The following is a 15,185-nucleotide window of genomic DNA, read 5'->3' as shown; positions in this document are numbered from 1 at the left end:
GATGTGGTTTTGGTGCACACTGACCTTGCACTTAGGATTTTTTTGAGCATCTCAAAATTCAAAAAATGTCCTGTCAACACTAAATAAAACAGAAAATAGGACACAATCAGCAACAAACCCTCACCTCGGTAGATAATTTATCAGAGACATTTTATAAAACTTCTATATTGAATAAGTGAAACCATATTCTACATAACTGAACTTGTGCTTTATTTAACTGCAAAACACCAAACAAAGCATAACCCCTGCCACCCTACATTTTTTATCCCTTCAAGTCAAAGAATGATAATAACTATGTTGGATATAATCAAACAATAGATTGAAGATTTTCATTGTATTGTCATATGTACAAAGTACTAATACTAAATAAAGCTTGAGTGCATTTTTCGAATTTAACAAGAAGCCGTCTTTCTTCAACAGAGGGCGCAGTGGCCAAGTGGTAAGGCGTTGGTCTCGTAAACCAAAGATCATGGGTTCAATCCCCATCTGTGCCTAATATTCTCTCAATTTAATGTATTGAGCGTGATAATAATTGGCAATAAGCTGGTGAACCATATTAACCTCATTTATGAAGGCATGTATCTCATCTGGGTGTAAGGAAGAAAACATGTACCATTCACCAGGGTAAGAGAAGGTTATGGTCCTCATCCGGGTTCACCATCCACTTCCTGGATTAATGTTGGCTCAGAGATAACACAATCATGGAAAAACCGTTGCTTGTGCATTTCTTTGTTATGATAACAAAAGTAGAATTCAGTGTGCCCCCTCCGGCAACTTCGAACCAAGTTTTTCGTGAGAATGTACAGTCTAATCACTGGGCAAGAGGAGAAGGGAAAAGTTTCCTCCTGCCTGCAGCAGACATGACATGATCACAGCCTAGACAAAGTTACCAACTAAAGCTCATGGATGGATTATAAGTATGAAACCAGGAGCAATCTCTGTGCTAGAAGTGGAGACTTACATTACAAACGTTGGAACACCTCAGACGAAGATCCACTTTTGAAACACTGCATATACTCTTGAGCTTGGCATCATACTACAAGATTTAAGAGACTGAAGACGGCATAGAAGTATACAACTGGCCAGCAGCAGGAGCATTTCTCCAACAGAGGGCGCAGTGGCCAAGTGGTAAGGCGTTGGTCTCGTAAACCAAAGATCATGGGTTCAATCCCCATCTCTGTCTAATACTCTCTCAAATTAATGTATTGAGTGTGATAATAATTGGCAATAAGCTAGTGAACCATATTAACCTCATTTATGAAGGCATGTATCTCATCTGGGTGTAAGGAAGAAAACATGTAGCATTCACCAGGGTAAGAGAAGGTTATGGTCCTCATCCGGGTTCACCATCCACTTCCTGGATTAATGTTGTCTCAGAGATAACACAATCATGGAAAAACTGTTGCTTGTGCATTTCTTTGTTATGATAACAAAAGTAGAATTCAGTCTGCCCCCTCCTGCAACTTCTCACCAAGTTTTTCGTGAGAATGTACAGTCTAATCACTGGGCAAGAGGAGAAGGGAAAAGTTTCCTCCTGCCTGCAGCAGACATGACATGATCACAGCCTAGACAAAGTTACCAACTAAAGCTCATGGATGGATTATAAGTATGAAACCAGGAGCAATCTCTGTGCTAGAAGTGGAGACTTACATTACAAACGTTGGAACACCTCAGACGAAGATCCACTTTTGAAACACTGCATATACTCTTGAGCTTGGCTTCATACTACAAGATTTAAGAGACTGAAGACGGCATAGAAGTATACAACTGGCCAGCAGCAGGAGCATTTCAATGAGCAAGACTGGGCCAAAATTTACTAGAGACAAGAGCACATGCTGGGGGCTTCACTACAAGAATTAAGATACAGAAGTGCTTGAACATCAGCCAGACAATTCTAATGAGGGATAAGGCCTAACCAGTGTAAGCCCAACTTTTATTTTATCAAGGTGGACAGGGGGTGCAGGTAATGTGAGTGATATAATGTGATGTGGTTTTGGTGCACACTGACCTTGCACTTAGGATTTTTTTGAGCATCTCAAAATTCAAAAAATGTCCAGTCAACACTAAATAAAACAGAAAATAGGACACCATCAGCAACAAACCCTCACCTCGGTAGATAATTTATCAGAGACATTTTATAAAACTTCTATATTGAATAAGTGAAACCATATTCTACATAACTGAACTTGTGCTTTATTTAACTGCAAAACACCAAACAAAGCATAACCCCTGCCACCCTACATTTTTTATCCCCTCAAGCCAAAGAATGATAATAACTATGTTGGATATAATCAAACAATAGATTGAAGATTTTCATTGTATTGTCATATGTGCAAAGAACTAATACTACATAAAGCTTGAGTGCATTTTTCGAATTTAACAAGAAGCCGTCTTTCTCCAACAGAGTGCGCAGTGGCCAAGTGGTAAGGCGTTGGTCTCGTAAACCAAAGATCATGGGTTCAATCCCCATCTGTGCCTAATACACTCTCAAATTAATGTGTTGAGTGTGATAATAATTGGCAATAAGCTGGTGAACCATATTAACCTCATTTATGAATGCATGTATCTCATCTAGGTGTAAGGAAGAAAACATGTACCATTCACCAGGGTAAGAGAAGGTTATGGTCCTCATCCGGGTTCACCATTCACTTCCTGGATTAATGTTGGCTCAGAGATAACACAATCATGGAAAAACTGTTGCTTGTGCATTTCTTTGTTATGATAACAAAAGTAGAATTCAGTCTGCCCCCTCCTGCAACTTCTCACCAAGTTTTTCGTGAGAATGTACAGTCTAATCACTGGACAAGAGGAGAAGGGAAAAGTTTCCTCCTGCCTGCAGCAGACATGACATGATCACAGCCTAGACAAAGTTACCAACTAAAGCTCATGGATGGATTATAAGTATGAAACCAGGAGCAATCTCTGTGCTAGAAGTGGAGACTTACATTACAAACGTTGGAACACCTCAGACGAAGATCCACTTTTGAAACACTGCATATACTCTTGAGCTTGGCATCATACTACAAGATTTAAGAGACTGAAGACTGCATAGAAGTATACAACTGGCCAGCAGCAGGAGCATTTCAATGAGCAAGACTGGGCCAAAATTTACTAGAGACAAGAGCACATGCTGGGGGCTTCACTACAAGAATTAAGATACAGAAGTGCTTGAACATCAGCCGGACAATTTTAATGAGGGATAAGGCCTAACCAGTGTAAGCCCAACTTTTATTTTATCAAGGTGGAGAGGGGGTGCAGGTAATGTGAGTGATATAATGTGATGTGGTTTTGGTGCACACTGACCTTGCACTTAGGATTTTTTTGAGCATCTCAAAATTCAAAAAATGTCCTGTCAACACTAAATAAAACAGAAAATAGGACACAATCAGCAACAAACCCTCACCTCGTTAGATAATTTATCAGAGACATTTTATAAAACTTCTATATTGAATAAGTGAAACCATATTCTACATAACTGAACTTGTGCTTTATTTAACTGCAAAACACCAAACAAAGCATAACCCCTGCCACCCTACATTTTTTATCCCTTCAAGTCAAAGAATGATAATAACTATGTTGGATATAATCAAACAATAGATTGAAGATTTTCATTGTATTGTCATATGTACAAAGTACTAATACTAAATAAAGCTTGAGTGCATTTTTCGAATTTAACAAGAAGCCGTCTTTCTTCAACAGAGGGCGCAGTGGCCAAGTGGTAAGGCGTTGGTCTCGTAAACCAAAGATCATGGGTTCAATCCCCATCTGTGCCTAATATTCTCTCAAATTAATGTATTGAGCGTGATAATAATTGGCAATAAGCTGGTGAACCATATTAACCTCATTTATGAAGGCATGTATCTCATCTGGGTGTAAGGAAGAAAACATGTACCATTCACCAGGGTAAGAGAAGGTTATGGTCCTCATCCGGGTTCACCATCCACTTCCTGGATTAATGTTGGCTCAGAGATAACACAATCATGGAAAAACCGTTGCTTGTGCATTTCTTTGTTATGATAACAAAAGTAGAATTCAGTGTGCCCCCTCCGGCAACTTCGAACCAAGTTTTTCGTGAGAATGTACAGTCTAATCACTGGGCAAGAGGAGAAGGGAAAAGTTTCCTCCTGCCTGCAGCAGACATGACATGATCACAGCCTAGACAAAGTTACCAACTAAAGCTCATGGATGGATTATAAGTATGAAACCAGGAGCAATCTCTGTGCTAGAAGTGGAGACTTACATTACAAACGTTGGAACACCTCAGACGAAGATCCACTTTTGAAACACTGCATATACTCTTGAGCTTGGCATCATACTACAAGATTTAAGAGACTGAAGACGGCATAGAAGTATACAACTGGCCAGCAGCAGGAGCATTTCTCCAACAGAGGGCGCAGTGGCCAAGTGGTAAGGCGTTGGTCTCGTAAACCAAAGATCATGGGTTCAATCCCCATCTCTGTCTAATACTCTCTCAAATTAATGTATTGAGTGTGATAATAATTGGCAATAAGCTAGTGAACCATATTAACCTCATTTATGAAGGCATGTATCTCATCTGGGTGTAAGGAAGAAAACATGTAGCATTCACCAGGGTAAGAGAAGGTTATGGTCCTCATCCGGGTTCACCATCCACTTCCTGGATTAATGTTGGCTCAGAGATAACACAATCATGGAAAAACTGTTGCTTGTGCATTTCTTTGTTATGATAACAAAAGTAGAATTCAGTCAGCCCCCTCCTGCAACTTCTCACCAAGTTTTTCGTGAGAATGTACAGTCTAATCACTGGGCAAGAGGAGAAGGGAAAAGTTTCCTCCTGCCTGCAGCAGACATGACATGATCACAGCCTAGACAAAGTTACCAACTAAAGCTCATGGATGGATTATAAGTATGAAACCAGGAGCAATCTCTGTGCTAGAAGTGGAGACTTACATTACAAACGTTGGAACACCTCAGACGAAGATCCACTTTTGAAACACTGCATATACTCTTGAGCTTGGCATCATACTACAAGATTTAAGAGACTGAAGACTGCATAGAAGTATACAACTGGCCAGCAGCAGGAGCATTTCAATGAGCAAGACTGGGCCAAAATTTACTAGAGACAAGAGCACATGCTGGGGGCTTCACTACAAGAATTAAGATACAGAAGTGCTTGAACATCAGCCGGACAATTTTAATGAGGGATAAGGCCTAACCAGTGTAAGCCCAACTTTTATTTTATCAAGGTGGAGAGGGGGTGCAGGTAATGTGAGTGATATAATGTGATTTGGTTTTGGTGCACACTGACCTTGCACTTAGGATTTTTTTGAGCATCTCAAAATTCAAAAAATGTCCAGTCAACACTAAATAAAACAGAAAATAGGACACCATCAGCAACAAACCCTCACCTCGGTAGATAATTTATCAGAGACATTTTATAAAACTTCTATATTGAATAAGTGAAACCATATTCTACATAACTGAACTTGTGCTTTATTTAACTGCAAAACACCAAACAAAGCATAACCCCTGCCACCCTACATTTTTTATCCCCTCAAGCCAAAGAATGATAATAACTATGTTGGATATAATCAAACAATAGATTGAAGATTTTCATTGTATTGTCATATGTGCAAAGAACTAATACTACATAAAGCTTGAGTGCATTTTTCGAATTTAACAAGAAGCCGTCTTTCTCCAACAGAGGGCGCAGTGGCCAAGTGGTAAGGCGTTGGTCTCGTAAACCAAAGATCATGGGTTCAATCCCCATCTGTGCCTAATACTCTCTCAAATTAATGTATTGAGTGTGATAATAATTGGCAATAAGCTGGTGAACCATATTAACCTCATTTTTGAAGGCATGTATCTCATCTGGGTGTAAGGAAGAAAACATGTACCATTCACCAGGGTAAGAGAAGGTTATGGTCCTCATCCGGGTTCACCATTCACTTCCTGGATTAATGTTGGCTCAGAGATAACACAATCATGGAAAAACTGTTGCTTGTGCATTTCTTTGTTATGATAACAAAAGTAGAATTCAGTCTGCCCCCTCCTGCAACTTCTCACCAAGTTTTTCGTGAGAATGTACAGTCTAATCACTGGGCAAGAGGAGAAGGGAAAAGTTTCCTCCTGCCTGCAGCAGACATGACATGATCACAGCCTAGACAAAGTTACCAACTAAAGCTCATGGATGGATTATAAGTATGAAACCAGGAGCAATCTCTGTGCTAGAAGTGGAGACTTACATTACAAACGTTGGAACACCTCAGACGAAGATCCACTTTTGAAACACTGCATATACTCTTGAGCTTGGCATCATACTACAAGATTTAAGAGACTGAAGACGGCATAGAAGTATACAACTGGCCAGCAGCAGGAGCATTTCTCCAACAGAGGGCGCAGTGGCCAAGTGGTAAGGCGTTGGTCTCGTAAACCAAAGATCATGGGTTCAATCCCCATCTCTGTCTAATACTCTCTCAAATTAATGTATTGAGTGTGATAATAATTGGCAATAAGCTAGTGAACCATATTAACCTCATTTATGAAGGCATGTATCTCATCTGGGTGTAAGGAAGAAAACATGTAGCATTCACCAGGGTAAGAGAAGGTTATGGTCCTCATCCGGGTTCACCATCCACTTCCTGGATTAATGTTGGCTCAGAGATAACACAATCATGGAAAAACTGTTGCTTGTGCATTTCTTTGTTATGATAACAAAAGTAGAATTCAGTCAGCCCCCTCCTGCAACTTCTCACCAAGTTTTTCGTGAGAATGTACAGTCTAATCACTGGGCAAGAGGAGAAGGGAAAAGTTTCCTCCTGCCTGCAGCAGACATGACATGATCACAGCCTAGACAAAGTTACCAACTAAAGCTCATGGATGGATTATAAGTATGAAACCAGGAGCAATCTCTGTGCTAGAAGTGGAGACTTACATTACAAACGTTGGAACACCTCAGACGAAGATCCACTTTTGAAACACTGCATATACTCTTGAGCTTGGCATCATACTACAAGATTTAAGAGACTGAAGACTGCATAGAAGTATACAACTGGCCAGCAGCAGGAGCATTTCAATGAGCAAGACTGGGCCAAAATTTACTAGAGACAAGAGCACATGCCGGGGGCTTCACTACAAGAATTAAGATACAGAAGTGCTTGAACATCAGCCGGACAATTTTAATGAGGGATAAGGCCTAACCAGTGTAAGCCCAACTTTTATTTTATCAAGGTGGAGAGGGGGTGCAGGTAATGTGAGTGATATAATGTGATTTGGTTTTGGTGCACACTGACCTTGCACTTAGGATTTTTTTGAGCATCTCAAAATTCAAAAAATGTCCAGTCAACACTAAATAAAACAGAAAATAGGACACCATCAGCAACAAACCCTCACCTCGGTAGATAATTTATCAGAGACATTTTATAAAACTTCTATATTGAATAAGTGAAACCATATTCTACATAACTGAACTTGTGCTTTATTTAACTGCAAAACACCAAACAAAGCATAACCCCTGCCACCCTACATTTTTTATCCCCTCAAGCCAAAGAATGATAATAACTATGTTGGATATAATCAAACAATAGATTGAAGATTTTCATTGTATTGTCATATGTGCAAAGAACTAATACTACATAAAGCTTGAGTGCATTTTTCGAATTTAACAAGAAGCCGTCTTTCTCCAACAGAGGGCGCAGTGGCCAAGTGGTAAGGCGTTGGTCTCGTAAACCAAAGATCATGGGTTCAATCCCCATCTGTGCCTAATACTCTCTCAAATTAATGTATTTAGTGTGATAATAATTGGCAATAAGCTGGTGAACCATATTAACCTCATTTTTGAAGGCATGTATCTCATCTGGGTGTAAGGAAGAAAACATGTACCATTCACCAGGGTAAGAGAAGGTTATGGTCCTCATCCGGGTTCACCATTCACTTCCTGGATTAATGTTGGCTCAGAGATAACACAATCATGGAAAAACTGTTGCTTGTGCATTTCTTTGTTATGATAACAAAAGTAGAATTCAGTCTGCCCCCTCCTGCAACTTCTCACCAAGTTTTTCGTGAGAATGTACAGTCTAATCACTGGGCAAGAGGAGAAGGGAAAAGTTTCCTCCTGCCTGCAGCAGACATGACATGATCACAGCCTAGACAAAGTTACCAACTAAAGCTCATGGATGGATTATAAGTATGAAACCAGGAGCAATCTCTGTGCTAGAAGTGGAGACTTACATTACAAACGTTGGAACACCTCAGACGAAGATCCACTTTTGAAACACTGCATATACTCTTGAGCTTGGCATCATACTACAAGATTTAAGAGACTGAAGACGGCATAGAAGTATACAACTGGCCAGCAGCAGGAGCATTTCTCCAACAGAGGGCGCAGTGGCCAAGTGGTAAGGCGTTGGTCTCGTAAACCAAAGATCATGGGTTCAATCCCCATCTCTGTCTAATACTCTCTCAAATTAATGTATTGAGTGTGATAATAATTGGCAATAAGCTAGTGAACCATATTAACCTCATTTATGAAGGCATGTATCTCATCTGGGTGTAAGGAAGAAAACATGTAGCATTCACCAGGGTAAGAGAAGGTTATGGTCCTCATCCGGGTTCACCATCCACTTCCTGGATTAATGTTGGCTCAGAGATAACACAATCATGGAAAAACTGTTGCTTGTGCATTTCTTTGTTATGATAACAAAAGTAGAATTCAGTCAGCCCCCTCCTGCAACTTCTCACCAAGTTTTTCGTGAGAATGTACAGTCTAATCACTGGGCAAGAGGAGAAGGGAAAAGTTTCCTCCTGCCTGCAGCAGACATGACATGATCACAGCCTAGACAAAGTTACCAACTAAAGCTCATGGATGGATTATAAGTATGAAACCAGGAGCAATCTCTGTGCTAGAAGTGGAGACTTACATTACAAACGTTGGAACACCTCAGACGAAGATCCACTTTTGAAACACTGCATATACTCTTGAGCTTGGCATCATACTACAAGATTTAAGAGACTGAAGACTGCATAGAAGTATACAACTGGCCAGCAGCAGGAGCATTTCAATGAGCAAGACTGGGCCAAAATTTACTAGAGACAAGAGCACATGCTGGGGGCTTCACTACAAGAATTAAGATACAGAAGTGCTTGAACATCAGCCGGACAATTTTAATGAGGGATAAGGCCTAACCAGTGTAAGCCCAACTTTTATTTTATCAAGGTGGAGAGGGGGTGCAGGTAATGTGAGTGATATAATGTGATTTGGTTTTGGTGCACACTGACCTTGCACTTAGGATTTTTTTGAGCATCTCAAAATTCAAAAAATGTCCAGTCAACACTAAATAAAACAGAAAATAGGACACCATCAGCAACAAACCCTCACCTCGGTAGATAATTTATCAGAGACATTTTATAAAACTTCTATATTGAATAAGTGAAACCATATTCTACATAACTGAACTTGTGCTTTATTTAACTGCAAAACACCAAACAAAGCATAACCCCTGCCACCCTACATTTTTTATCCCCTCAAGCCAAAGAATGATAATAACTATGTTGGATATAATCAAACAATAGATTGAAGATTTTCATTGTATTGTCATATGTGCAAAGAACTAATACTACATAAAGCTTGAGTGCATTTTTCGAATTTAACAAGAAGCCGTCTTTCTCCAACAGAGGGCGCAGTGGCCAAGTGGTAAGGCGTTGGTCTCGTAAACCAAAGATCATGGGTTCAATCCCCATCTGTGCCTAATACTCTCTCAAATTAATGTATTGAGTGTGATAATAATTGGCAATAAGCTGGTGAACCATATTAACCTCATTTTTGAAGGCATGTATCTCATCTGGGTGTAAGGAAGAAAACATGTACCATTCACCAGGGTAAGAGAAGGTTATGGTCCTCATCCGGGTTCACCATTCACTTCCTGGATTAATGTTGGCTCAGAGATAACACAATCATGGAAAAACTGTTGCTTGTGCATTTCTTTGTTATGATAACAAAAGTAGAATTCAGTCTGCCCCCTCCTGCAACTTCTCACCAAGTTTTTCGTGAGAATGTACAGTCTAATCACTGGGCAAGAGGAGAAGGGAAAAGTTTCCTCCTGCCTGCAGCAGACATGACATGATCACAGCCTAGACAAAGTTACCAACTAAAGCTCATGGATGGATTATAAGTATGAAACCAGGAGCAATCTCTGTGCTAGAAGTGGAGACTTACATTACAAACGTTGGAACACCTCAGACGAAGATCCACTTTTGAAACACTGCATATACTCTTGAGCTTGGCATCATACTACAAGATTTAAGAGACTGAAGACTGCATAGAAGTATACAACTGGCCAGCAGCAGGAGCATTTCAATGAGCAAGACTGAGCCAAAATTTACTAGAGACAAGAGCACATGCTGGGGGCTTCACTACAAGAATTAAGATACAGAAGTGCTTGAACATCAGCCGGACAATTTTAATGAGGGATAAGGCCTAACCAGTGTAAGCCCAACTTTTATTTTATCAAGGTGGAGAGGGGGTGCAGGTAATGTGAGTGATATAATGTGATGTGGTTTTGGTGCACACTGACCTTGCACTTAGGATTTTTTTGAGCATCTCAAAATTCAAAAAATGTCCTGTCAACACTAAATAAAACAGAAAATAGGACACAATCAGCAACAAACCCTCACCTCGGTAGATAATTTATCAGAGACATTTTATAAAACTTCTATATTGAATAAGTGAAACCATATTCTACATAACTGAACTTGTGCTTTATTTAACTGCAAAACACCAAACAAAGCATAACCCCTGCCACCCTACATTTTTTATCCCTTCAAGTCAAAGAATGATAATAACTATGTTGGATATAATCAAACAATAGATTGAAGATTTTCATTGTATTGTCATATGTACAAAGTACTAATACTAAATAAAGCTTGAGTGCATTTTTCGAATTTAACAAGAAGCCGTCTTTCTTCAACAGAGGGCGCAGTGGCCAAGTGGTAAGGCGTTGGTCTCGTAAACCAAAGATCATGGGTTCAATCCCCATCTGTGCCTAATATTCTCTCAAATTAATGTATTGAGCGTGATAATAATTGGCAATAAGCTGGTGAACCATATTAACCTCATTTATGAAGGCATGTATCTCATCTGGGTGTAAGGAAGAAAACATGTACCATTCACCAGGGTAAGAGAAGGTTATGGTCCTCATCCGGGTTCACCATCCACTTCCTGGATTAATGTTGGCTCAGAGATAACACAATCATGGAAAAACCGTTGCTTGTGCATTTCTTTGTTATGATAACAAAAGTAGAATTCAGTGTGCCCCCTCCGGCAACTTCGAACCAAGTTTTTCGTGAGAATGTACAGTCTAATCACTGGGCAAGAGGAGAAGGGAAAAGTTTCCTCCTGCCTGCAGCAGACATGACATGATCACAGCCTAGACAAAGTTACCAACTAAAGCTCATGGATGGATTATAAGTATGAAACCAGGAGCAATCTCTGTGCTAGAAGTGGAGACTTACATTACAAACGTTGGAACACCTCAGACGAAGATCCACTTTTGAAACACTGCATATACTCTTGAGCTTGGCATCATACTACAAGATTTAAGAGACTGAAGACGGCATAGAAGTATACAACTGGCCAGCAGCAGGAGCATTTCTCCAACAGAGGGCGCAGTGGCCAAGTGGTAAGGCGTTGGTCTCGTAAACCAAAGATCATGGGTTCAATCCCCATCTCTGTCTAATACTCTCTCAAATTAATGTATTGAGTGTGATAATAATTGGCAATAAGCTAGTGAACCATATTAACCTCATTTATGAAGGCATGTATCTCATCTGGATGTAAGGAAGAAAACATGTAGCATTCACCAGGGTAAGAGAAGGTTATGGTCCTCATCCGGGTTCACCATCCACTTCCTGGATTAATGTTGTCTCAGAGATAACACAATCATGGAAAAACTGTTGCTTGTGCATTTCTTTGTTATGATAACAAAAGTAGAATTCAGTCTGCCCCCTCCTGCAACTTCTCACCAAGTTTTTCGTGAGAATGTACAGTCTAATCACTGGGCAAGAGGAGAAGGGAAAAGTTTCCTCCTGCCTGCAGCAGACATGACATGATCACAGCCTAGACAAAGTTACCAACTAAAGCTCATGGATGGATTATAAGTATGAAACCAGGAGCAATCTCTGTGCTAGAAGTGGAGACTTACATTACAAACGTTGGAACACCTCAGACGAAGATCCACTTTTGAAACACTGCATATACTCTTGAGCTTGGCTTCATACTACAAGATTTAAGAGACTGAAGACGGCATAGAAGTATACAACTGGCCAGCAGCAGGAGCATTTCAATGAGCAAGACTGGGCCAAAATTTACTAGAGACAAGAGCACATGCTGGGGGCTTCACTACAAGAATTAAGATACAGAAGTGCTTGAACATCAGCCAGACAATTCTAATGAGGGATAAGGCCTAACCAGTGTAAGCCCAACTTTTATTTTATCAAGGTGGACAGGGGGTGCAGGTAATGTGAGTGATATAATGTGATGTGGTTTTGGTGCACACTGACCTTGCACTTAGGATTTTTTTGAGCATCTCAAAATTCAAAAAATGTCCAGTCAACACTAAATAAAACAGAAAATAGGACACCATCAGCAACAAACCCTCACCTCGGTAGATAATTTATCAGAGACATTTTATAAAACTTCTATATTGAATAAGTGAAACCATATTCTACATAACTGAACTTGTGCTTTATTTAACTGCAAAACACCAAACAAAGCATAACCCCTGCCACCCTACATTTTTTATCCCCTCAAGCCAAAGAATGATAATAACTATGTTGGATATAATCAAACAATAGATTGAAGATTTTCATTGTATTGTCATATGTGCAAAGAACTAATACTACATAAAGCTTGAGTGCATTTTTCGAATTTAACAAGAAGCCGTCTTTCTCCAACAGAGTGCGCAGTGGCCAAGTGGTAAGGCGTTGGTCTCGTAAACCAAAGATCATGGGTTCAATCCCCATCTGTGCCTAATACACTCTCAAATTAATGTGTTGAGTGTGATAATAATTGGCAATAAGCTGGTGAACCATATTAACCTCATTTATGAATGCATGTATCTCATCTAGGTGTAAGGAAGAAAACATGTACCATTCACCAGGGTAAGAGAAGGTTATGGTCCTCATCCGGGTTCACCATTCACTTCCTGGATTAATGTTGGCTCAGAGATAACACAATCATGGAAAAACTGTTGCTTGTGCATTTCTTTGTTATGATAACAAAAGTAGAATTCAGTCTGCCCCCTCCTGCAACTTCTCACCAAGTTTTTCGTGAGAATGTACAGTCTAATCACTGGACAAGAGGAGAAGGGAAAAGTTTCCTCCTGCCTGCAGCAGACATGACATGATCACAGCCTAGACAAAGTTACCAACTAAAGCTCATGGATGGATTATAAGTATGAAACCAGGAGCAATCTCTGTGCTAGAAGTGGAGACTTACATTACAAACGTTGGAACACCTCAGACGAAGATCCACTTTTGAAACACTGCATATACTCTTGAGCTTGGCATCATACTACAAGATTTAAGAGACTGAAGACTGCATAGAAGTATACAACTGGCCAGCAGCAGGAGCATTTCAATGAGCAAGACTGGGCCAAAATTTACTAGAGACAAGAGCACATGCTGGGGGCTTCACTACAAGAATTAAGATACAGAAGTGCTTGAACATCAGCCGGACAATTTTAATGAGGGATAAGGCCTAACCAGTGTAAGCCCAACTTTTATTTTATCAAGGTGGAGAGGGGGTGCAGGTAATGTGAGTGATATAATGTGATGTGGTTTTGGTGCACACTGACTTTGTACTTAGGATTTTTTTGAGCATCTCAAAATTCAAAAAATGTCCTGTCAACACTAAATAAAACAAAACATAGGACACCATCAGCAACAAACCCTCACCTGGGTAGATTATTTATCAGAGACATTTTATAAAACTTCTATATTGAATAAGTGAAACCATATTCTACATACCGTATATACTCGAGTATAAGCCGAGATTTTCAGCCTCTTTTTTGAGGCTGAAAGTGCCCCCCTCGGCTTATACTCGAGTCATCGCTGTCTGCCCGCTCGATCAGCGTGTCGAGCAGACAGACAGCGGCCATTCTATAGTTCAAAAGCCGCGCCTCCGGCTCCGCCTTCGCCTGTGATAGGCGGAACACTGAATTTCCCAGCAGCCTGTGTTCCGCCTATCACGGACATCGTATCATCCTCGTACTACGGACGAGGATGATACGATGTACGTGATAGGCGGAACACAGGCTGCTGGGAAATTCAGTGTTCCGCCTATCACAGGCGAAGGCGGCGGCGCAGCTTTTGAATTTTACAATGGCCGCCGAGGCGCCGACGAACGAAGAGGGCACGGGACGGAGGCAAGGCAAGGCACGGCACGGGACGGGACGGGACGGGACGGAGGCAAGGCATGGCGGCGAGGCACGGAGGCAAGGAGGCTCGGCACGGGACGGAGGCTCGGGACAAAGGCTCGGGACACAGGTAGGCTGGACACACACACACACACACACACACACACACACACACACACACACACACACACACACACGGATGGATACACACACACACAGGGATGGATGGATGGATGGAGACACACACACACAGGGATGGATGGATGGATGGATGGAGACACACACACACAGGGATGGATGGATGGATGGACACACACACACACAGGGATGGATGGACGGACACACAGGGATGGACGGACACACAGGGATGGACGGACACACAGGGATGGACGGACACACACACAGGGATGGACAGGCATGTCTTACCCTCGGCTTATACACGAGTCAATAAGTTTGCCAGTTTTTTTGGGGGTAAATTGGGGGCCTCGGCTTATATTCGGGTCGGCCTATACTCGAGTATATACGGTAACTGAACTTGTGCTTTATTTAACTGCAAAACACCAAACAAAGCATAACCCTTGCCACCCTACATTTTTTATCCCTTCAAGTCAAAGAATGATAATAACTATGTTGGATATTATCAAACAATAGATTGAAGATTTGCATTGTATTGTCATATGTACAAAGTACTAATACTAAATAAAGCTTGAGTGCATTTTTCGAATATAACAAGAAGCCATCTTTCTCCAACAGAGGGTGCGGTGGCCAAGTGGTAAGGCGTTGGTCTCGTCAACC

The 15,185-nt window shown here is 40.9% G+C and overlaps 13 non-coding genes across 13 annotated transcripts; all 13 read left to right on the top strand.

The window, feature by feature from the left end:
• Window positions 1-422: 422 nt before the first annotated feature.
• On the top strand, window positions 423-494 carry TRNAT-CGU (transfer RNA threonine (anticodon CGU)). Its single transcript has one exon. It is a non-coding gene; the product is annotated as a tRNA-Thr (tRNA).
• Window positions 495-1,111: 617 nt separating this feature from the next.
• On the top strand, window positions 1,112-1,183 carry TRNAT-CGU (transfer RNA threonine (anticodon CGU)). The gene has a single exon. It is a non-coding gene; the product is annotated as a tRNA-Thr (tRNA).
• A 1,223-nt stretch (window positions 1,184-2,406) lies between these two features.
• TRNAT-CGU (transfer RNA threonine (anticodon CGU)) lies at window positions 2,407-2,478 on the top strand. Its single transcript has one exon. It is a non-coding gene; the product is annotated as a tRNA-Thr (tRNA).
• Window positions 2,479-3,701: 1,223 nt separating this feature from the next.
• TRNAT-CGU (transfer RNA threonine (anticodon CGU)) lies at window positions 3,702-3,773 on the top strand. Its single transcript has one exon. It is a non-coding gene; the product is annotated as a tRNA-Thr (tRNA).
• A 617-nt stretch (window positions 3,774-4,390) lies between these two features.
• On the top strand, window positions 4,391-4,462 carry TRNAT-CGU (transfer RNA threonine (anticodon CGU)). Its single transcript has one exon. It is a non-coding gene; the product is annotated as a tRNA-Thr (tRNA).
• Window positions 4,463-5,685: 1,223 nt separating this feature from the next.
• On the top strand, window positions 5,686-5,757 carry TRNAT-CGU (transfer RNA threonine (anticodon CGU)). Its single transcript has one exon. It is a non-coding gene; the product is annotated as a tRNA-Thr (tRNA).
• Window positions 5,758-6,374: 617 nt separating this feature from the next.
• TRNAT-CGU (transfer RNA threonine (anticodon CGU)) lies at window positions 6,375-6,446 on the top strand. Its single transcript has one exon. It is a non-coding gene; the product is annotated as a tRNA-Thr (tRNA).
• Window positions 6,447-7,669: 1,223 nt separating this feature from the next.
• TRNAT-CGU (transfer RNA threonine (anticodon CGU)) lies at window positions 7,670-7,741 on the top strand. The gene has a single exon. It is a non-coding gene; the product is annotated as a tRNA-Thr (tRNA).
• Window positions 7,742-8,358: 617 nt separating this feature from the next.
• TRNAT-CGU (transfer RNA threonine (anticodon CGU)) lies at window positions 8,359-8,430 on the top strand. The gene has a single exon. It is a non-coding gene; the product is annotated as a tRNA-Thr (tRNA).
• A 1,223-nt stretch (window positions 8,431-9,653) lies between these two features.
• Window positions 9,654-9,725, top strand: TRNAT-CGU (transfer RNA threonine (anticodon CGU)). The gene has a single exon. It is a non-coding gene; the product is annotated as a tRNA-Thr (tRNA).
• Window positions 9,726-10,948: 1,223 nt separating this feature from the next.
• On the top strand, window positions 10,949-11,020 carry TRNAT-CGU (transfer RNA threonine (anticodon CGU)). The gene has a single exon. It is a non-coding gene; the product is annotated as a tRNA-Thr (tRNA).
• A 617-nt stretch (window positions 11,021-11,637) lies between these two features.
• TRNAT-CGU (transfer RNA threonine (anticodon CGU)) lies at window positions 11,638-11,709 on the top strand. The gene has a single exon. It is a non-coding gene; the product is annotated as a tRNA-Thr (tRNA).
• Window positions 11,710-12,932: 1,223 nt separating this feature from the next.
• Window positions 12,933-13,004, top strand: TRNAT-CGU (transfer RNA threonine (anticodon CGU)). The gene has a single exon. It is a non-coding gene; the product is annotated as a tRNA-Thr (tRNA).
• The last annotated feature ends 2,181 nt before the right edge of the window (window positions 13,005-15,185 follow it).

This window comes from Lithobates pipiens, unplaced genomic scaffold (assembly GCF_037356315.1).
Source record: "Lithobates pipiens isolate NorthernLeopardFrog02 unplaced genomic scaffold, aLitPip1_a1.2 Scaffold_13, whole genome shotgun sequence".
Classification (NCBI taxonomy): Eukaryota; Metazoa; Chordata; class Amphibia; order Anura; family Ranidae; genus Lithobates; species Lithobates pipiens.
This window is presented reverse-complemented; position numbering and strand designations above follow the sequence as displayed.